The sequence below is a fragment of the Triticum dicoccoides genome, chromosome 7A (assembly GCF_002162155.2).
Source record: "Triticum dicoccoides isolate Atlit2015 ecotype Zavitan chromosome 7A, WEW_v2.0, whole genome shotgun sequence".
Classification (NCBI taxonomy): domain Eukaryota; kingdom Viridiplantae; phylum Streptophyta; class Magnoliopsida; order Poales; family Poaceae; genus Triticum; species Triticum dicoccoides.
This window is the reverse complement of record NC_041392.1, coordinates 414,413,244-414,421,336: the sequence shown is the minus strand read 5'-3', so window position 1 is coordinate 414,421,336 and position 8,093 is coordinate 414,413,244.

Sequence of the window (8,093 nt, the reverse complement as noted above, 5' to 3'; positions counted from 1 at the left end):
CGGGGCGGACGGCGAGCGGCGCGAGGGCGCGCTACGGTGGCGCGGCGCAACTCCGACGGCCGGAAGCGGGGAAGATAGTGGGGCGGATGGCGCGGCTCGGTCGGGAGAGCGGCGCGGCGGATCCGGGCCGGGCGGGCCGGATCTAGGCGTCTCGGGCCCGGTGGCGCGGGGACGGCGGCGACGACAGGTGGCGGCCCCTCATTGGGCGCGGGGGCGGCGGCGATGATGTGTCAGCTCGTCATTGGCCGGTGTGAGGTGGCTGCGGGCGGCGGACATGTCCGGCGCGGTGGGGAGTTTTTGTCCGGCGGCGCGAGGAGGACAAAATTAGGGTTTTATCCGCGAATTTTGGGAGAGGAACACATATTTATAGGTAGAGGGAGCTAGGAAGCTCCAAATGAGGTCCGGTTTGCGGCCACACAATCGTGATCGAATGCTCTAGATGATGGAGAGGTCTTAGGTGGGATTTGGGCCAGTTTGGAAGGGTGTTGGGCTGTAACACACACGAGACCTTTTCGGTCCCTCGGTTAACCGTTAAAGTATCAAACGAAGTCCAAATGGCACGAAACTTGACAGGCGGTCTACCGGTAGTAAACCAAGGCCAGATGACAAATCTCGGTCCAATCCAAAAACGTTTAACACCCGCACACGAAAAGAGGTAGAAAGGGACACCGGGTGACATAGGAGCGCCGGATTGCAAAACGGACAACGGGGAAAATGCTCGGATGCATGAGATGAACATGTATGCAAATGCAATGCATGTGATGACATGATAAGAGATGCATGACACGCAAGCAATGACATGGCAACAACAGCGAATAACTAGAAGACACCTGGCACATCGGTCTCGGGGCGTTACAACACTCCACCACTACGAGAGGATCTCGTCCCGAGATCTAGAATGGCACCGGAGGGAAAACGAAAGAGAAATAGAAGAGGTAAAACTAAGTTGCTTCTATGACAAACGAGTGAAACCACGAACCTTGAAAAGGTTAAACCATTTCGAGAAAAGAATGCAACAGAGATAAACAAAGTTGAAAACACTCCGTTGGAAAAAGAGGAACAAGGAACATTACGGAAACCTTGAGATTGCAAAGGTAAGAATGACGAGTGCAAAGGACAAGAAGGAATTGAAAACACTCTGGTTGAGATAAACAAAGATCAAACAAGAATAACCTCGGGCAGAACTCCGGTTGAAAAGTGACATGAAGCTTGATAAGGTGAAAAGAACTTTAGCAGAAGGCACAACACTCCGGTTAAATGGATAAGCACGAAAAGAACATGATCTTCACAATTCGAGATGATGATTGAAAAGAGCAACATCAAAAGGCCTCCGGAAGAAAGAAATAGAAGATAGATAATTGAAAGAAAAGAATGGAGAAGACAATGCCAACTTCTGCCATAACAGAGCTTGAAAAGGCTTCCTTATGAGAAGGGTCGAACGGAGTTGTTGGAAAACCAACAACGAAAAGAATAAGCTTGATGTGGGCTTATGGAATACATCTCAAATTATGAGGTGACATTCTGCCACTCACGGGAAAAATAATTGGATTGATATGAACAAGGAGACAAGAAAATGTTTCACGGGAGGATAAATGAAGAACTTGGATCATATATTATCACCATTAATAGCAACAATCCTTAGGGAAAGCTTTAGGTGAAATATAGCCCAGATGACTCCAATGACGAGATTGATGGATTTAAAATATCTCATTTCTGACAACTTGCGAATCATGAAACACGAAAGAAATTGTCAATGACATAATACCACCTCAAAAGATAAGGTAGAAGGAATAGTACTTCGGAATGCAAGATGAAGAAACTTGAACTCCTTTGAAACGAATCTTGATGAACACTTCGAGAAGGAAATATATCCTTTGATGAACCACCATGATGGGCCTCCATGAAGAACTCCGGTAACAAAGAATAACGACAAGAAAGAGAAGTTGAAAACACAAGGTGAAACCTTGTAATGATTTAAGATGGAACTTCGTGATGAGATAAAGCGGAAAACTGGAACTCCGGAAAAAAAAGAAGAACAAATGAGATCAAGAATTTGAAGAACCTCCTGAATAAGGAATTGAATTCACTTGATGAAACAAAGAATAAGAATTACGTTGTGCACATTCTTCACCAATTTAGATTGATGACAAGCCACGGATTTGGCAAACTACTTATTCTCGTTGAAAGAATTAATATAGATATAGCGCAAACTTGAGGAAGGTCTTCAACGAACCACCGGTAGATTGAAACGACGAATAAATTGATAAGATAACCATGGAATATAATCTTGGGCAAACCACCGTAAGAATTGTTCAAGGAAAAAGCAAAAGTACAAATCACCGGAAATAATTAGAAGATGAGACGAAGATACTTGAGTGAATTTAGATCCATGAGCACGACGAGATCACGAGCTAATTATAGAATACTTGAATGATGCACCGGTAAGATTTGGATAATGATAGCAGAAAGCTGAGAATGAATAATATTTGAAAAGATGACCTTCGGAGGAAATATATGGAAACAACTCGTGAAATGCTCCAGGTGGGTGAAAAGAATTCCCATAATCAAAACCAATTATGAGAGGATGGCACGAAGCTAAAGCCATGAATCTTGAAGAGAAAGGAGTAAGATTTAGGGGGAAAATCTTCTTCGGTCTTCAAATGCAGAGAGTGACGATGAGAAACACCACCATGAATTGTTTAGGCACTCTGTAAGAATCAAACGCGAAGAGGTTGAGCCAACGATGAAAAGAATTTGAAAGATCATGGAGAAAATACATACGACAGATGATAATTCATTCTTACGTCAAACTTCGAAAAGAAATTTGAGGATAGCTCCGGGAAAATAAGAAGAGTCAGGTAAGATCCTGGGAAAAGACATGTGGGTTAGGGCCCACTCAAAAGATACACCATTGAAAAGATTTAAAAGGGAGGTTGCACCGGTTGAATTTAAATGGCTAGAATGAGATAACATCCTCGAAAGAGCTGGAACGAAAATAGAGTGGAAACATGAATCTCCGAGATATCTTGAGCACTCCGGAACAATTGAATAGCAAGCGGGGAATGATTATGAGGTGCACCGGTATAAGAAAAGCATTGGGCAAAAAGAAAATACTATGCTCAATACCAAAGCTTGAATTGAATCCACCGGAGAAGGAAAAAAATGAAGAATGATAAACTTGAGGTTCCGTTAGGATCTTCATGAGAATCACCGGGTAAGGACATTGAAAGAAAAGAATGAAGAGACTTTCCATCAATAAAAGGATACTTGACTGATAAATCTGAGTCCTTGAAGAAAAAGGGTGGGTGGGCGGGAAAAACAAAGGCAACTTGGAGACGGATGAAACAAACACCGTTGAGAAGAGCTGGTACCTGATCTTACTGACGTTGAAATGATTGGATCCACTTGAAGAGAAACACGCCTGTGAAAAGGATTGACATGACAATCTCGATTATCAAGAAGGATTGGTGTTCACATCGGAGTATGAGAACACCGTTTAGAGAAGGTATGGAATCAACATTTAACTTCGAAGCAAGTCGAATACCACAACTCAAAACAAACAAAGGATTGGCTTGCAGAATAAGCCGGAACAAACATATGATAGAGATTTCGTCCGAAGTTTTCGTGGTGGGGCCTACACAGGCTCGATCATACAACACCATCATGTACAAGGCAGTGCACATGACATACGAAGCGTCCCCGAGTCGGTATAGCCAACGACTCTTTAAGACACAACGAGACCACTGTAAAACCAACCGTGGATAGGCGGACCACTACACGTTGAACCCCAATTTCATATCATACATCTGTCGGAAAGATATCCTAAGAGCTATTTGAATTCCCACTTATAAACTCCCAAAATTTTCCAGTTATGCAATCAGGTGTTGGGGATATAGGGGAAGCATAATATCTCACCCAAAACTAACGAATCCTACATCCAGCTGTATCCATCCTTCAACACATAACCAAGAAACCTTCGGAAATCGTTTACCTCAACCTTCGAAAAGCATTCGTTATACGAGTTATGGCAATACTCCCGAACTCCCGCCCTAGTACTGGGTGGCGTCGAGGTTATCTCACCAACAACTGCATAAAAGAGATTTCCGATGTCGGCGAACTCAGGTATTCCAGAACTACAACGATAAAATTGTGACGACAACACCTCGGAGCTCAACTCCCCGGGACACTGCCACAACCCCTAGATGTCAGGAGGCACCAAGAACAATGTTCTCGTCACAAAACCATCGGAACGACTCCAAGATACCCGCGTGATCCTAAATTTTTTTTAGTGAAAATTGAGAAGAGAAGAGTCAAAACTCTACGTCAGGATGCCTCACCAGAGCGATGAAGGGACTGGGGAGTAAAAAGAATTCCTAACTCTCCGTTATATATAATCCTAAATTACTCAAAAAAAAATTCTAGACTCAACAACGACAATGATTCGATCAAGCAGGGGGCTCCTAAGGTCGGGGATGGCTCTGATACCAACTTGTCATGCCCTCGATGCGGCTATATCTCCCACGTGTCGAAGCACAACTTAGAGGCATAACCGCATTGAAAGCAATGTCGCAAGTGAGGTAATCTTCACACAACCCATGTAATACATAAGGGAAAGAGATACATAGTTGGCTTACAATCGCCACTTCACACAATTACATGAATAAAGCATTACATCATCCAGATACAATCAAGGTTCGACTATGGAACCCAAAATAAAAGAAGATTACCCCAAAAGCTACACAGATCCCCGATCGTCCCAACTAGGCTCCACTACTGATCAACTGGAACAAAACAACACAACGGACAAGATCTTCATCGAGCTCCTCCTTGAGGTTGGTTGCATCACCTGCTCGATAACATCGGCACCTACAAACTGGTTTTGGAAGTGTCTGTGAGTCATGGGGACTCAGCAATCTCACACCCTCGCGATCAAGACTATTTAAGCTTATAGGTAGGGTAAAAGGTATGAGGTGGAGCTGCAGCAAGTGACTAGCATATATGGTGGCTAACTTACGCAAAAGAGAGCGAGAAGAGAAGGCAAAAGCACGGTCGAGAAACTATGATCAAGAAGTGATCCTAAAACAACCTACGTCAAGCATAACTGCAACACCGTGTTCACTTCCCGGACTCCGCCGAGAAGAGACCATCATGGTTAGACACGCGGTTGATGTATTTTAATTAAGGTCAACTTTAGGTTTTCTACAACCGTACATTAACAAATTCCCATATGCCCATAACCGCGGGCACGGCTTTGGAAAGTTCAAATCCCTGTAGGGGTGTCCCAACTTAGCCCATCACAAGCTCTCACGGTTAACGAAGGATATTCCTTCTCCCAAGACAATCCGATCAGACTCGGCATCTCGGTTACAAGACATCCTCGACAATGGTAAAACAAGTCCAGTAAGACCACCCAGATGTGCCGACAAATCCCGATAGGAGCTGCACATATCTCGTTCTTAGGGCACACCGAATGAGAAAGACGTCGGGTGGGCCAGCCCAGAGTTGCCCCTGGTAGCTCCGGACATCGCTCGGTTGGACCAACACTTAGACAAGCACTGGCCCGGGGGGGGTTAAAAATAAAGATGACCCTTGGGCTGGCCTAACCCAAGGGAAAAAGAGGCTAGGTGGTGAATGGTAAAACCAATGTTGGGCGTTGCTGGAGGATTATTATTCAAGGCGAATTGTCAAGGGGTTCCCATTATAACCCAACCGTGTAAGGAACGCAAGATCCGGGAACATGGCACCGATATGACGGAAACTAGGGCGGCAAGAGTGGAACAAAACACCAGGCATAAGGTCGAGCCTTCCACCCTTTACCAAGTATATAGATGCATTAATAATATAAGAGATATTGTGATATCCCACAATATCCATGTTTCACACATGGAACAAACTCCAATCTTCACCTGCAACTAAACAACGCTATAAGAGGGGCTGAGCAAAGCGGTAACATAGCCAAACAACGGTTTGCTAGGACAAGGTGGGTTAGAGGCTTGGCATAACAATATGGGAGGCATAATATAGCAAGTGGTAGGTATCGCAGCATAGGCATAGCAAAAGAGTGAGCACCTAGGAAGCAAAGATAGATGTGATTTCGAGGGTATGGTCATCTTGCCTAAAATCCTGCAAGGAAGAAGAATGAGTCCATGAAGAAGACAAACGGATGTAGTCGAACGAGTCCTCACAAACGCTAAGTTATCGGAACCAACCCGAAGAAGCAACACTGGAAAGAAGCACACAACATAGTAAACAACCAACACATGAACATGGTATGATATGCGGGATGCGGTATGCGATGCATATGCATGATTTGAAAAGGAATGATTGAACCTGGCCTCAACTTGGAAATCTAAGAGTTCCACTGGAAAGGGGAGGTGATTTCGGTCGAAATCGATATAAAGATCACTGAAATCGGATGCACAGTTTGGAAATGGCAAGCAAAACAAATATGGCACCGATCTGCGATAAACAGCAAGTAGCCATCTAAATGCATCAAGATAAATATGCTACAGCACTCAAACATGGCAACAAAATACATGGCAGGGATCCACTCAAGAAGGTTAACAAAAGACGAACACTAAGCTACCGCTAAATCACTCAATAACAGGTTCAAACAAGCATGCCAAAAGTGCAAATGATAACAGGTTACAGACTTAGTGAAATTAACAGCATATCAGGAATTTATCATCAGTAAGCAAATTTTAGAGAACGATAACTATATGCTACAGGAACATATCATGGCAAAGCAAGGCATGGAATGAAGCAACTCTAAGCATATAACAAAAGTCCCTTAGTGACCTTGAGCCAAAAGGGATCAGAAAATACAATTGAGAGCATGTGAACATGGCAAAAACATAAACAGATTCAGACTTAGAGAAAAACTGGAGCATGCATAACAGATTAGCAACTAGGCATGTTTACGAGCTTGATGCACTCAGTACAGAGCATGGCATGACAATCTAAGCATACACCCATCAAGAAGACATGGCATAGAAGTTAGACATGGCAAGAACAACATCATAGCATGCACGGATCAACAACAATAAGCTCGGCTAAATTGGTAAACATGTTAACAATCTGCTAGGAACATTTTATAGAAAAAGTAGAGCTCGATTGACTCAAGCTAGGGTGCTCCATAAATGCAAACAAAGACATGGATGGACAGAGCACCACAATGTTAACAAAACATCCTTACTGATCATCCTCAAAAGAGGCAGGGATCACTAGGAAACAACATGAACATATGGCATAAAGACAAAAACAGGACAAGGACTTAGTGAAATTCTAAGTCCCTGAAATCAGCATCAAGGAGTAAGCTACTTTGCATGTTTGTGCTAGTCACCACAAAGATCACAAAAATACATGTCATACACCCCTGTAAAGATGGCATGGCATTCTACAAAACACATGTAGAGCTCAGGATCATAGCATGCACACATAAATCATGGCAAAAATGACAAAATGCCATTTGTTGAAACAGATCTGACAAATTCCTTACATAGCCCTCTTCCAACGACATTTCGGGCATCAAGATAAGCTCAAATGAAAATGATGCAATGAGATGAAACGATATACTCCTCGAGGCGAACATTTTAATATGCTACACGCACAAATCGGAGATACGATGAGGGAGTTATGATGCGATGAAAATGCATAAAAATACTGGAATCTGGGGACTTAAAAGAATTTCGACCTCTTGTGGAAAGTCAACCCGGGACGGAGACGTGCGGGATGGAGGGATCCGGATCTGGACGGAGGCGTTTAGATCGGCGTAGTGGTGGATCTCATCCACATTCTTCTCCGGCGAGTTAACGAACTCCGGCGAGGTGCGAACTTCTCCAGCGAGGCAGGGGAGGCGCGGTGGTGGTGGCGATTGGCGGCGGAGCACGGCGCGCAGGGAGGCGCGGCCGTGCGGATCCGGGGCGGCGACGACACTAGGGCGTCTGGCGGCGAGCGACGACGGTAGGGCGGCCGGCGGCGAGCGACGACTGGCAGCGGCGCGCTGCTACCGGCGGTGAAGGCGGCGGCGAGGGAGAGGCGGCGGCCCAGGGAAGGGCGCGCGGCGGCGTAGATCCGGTGGGAGGCGGAGCTTC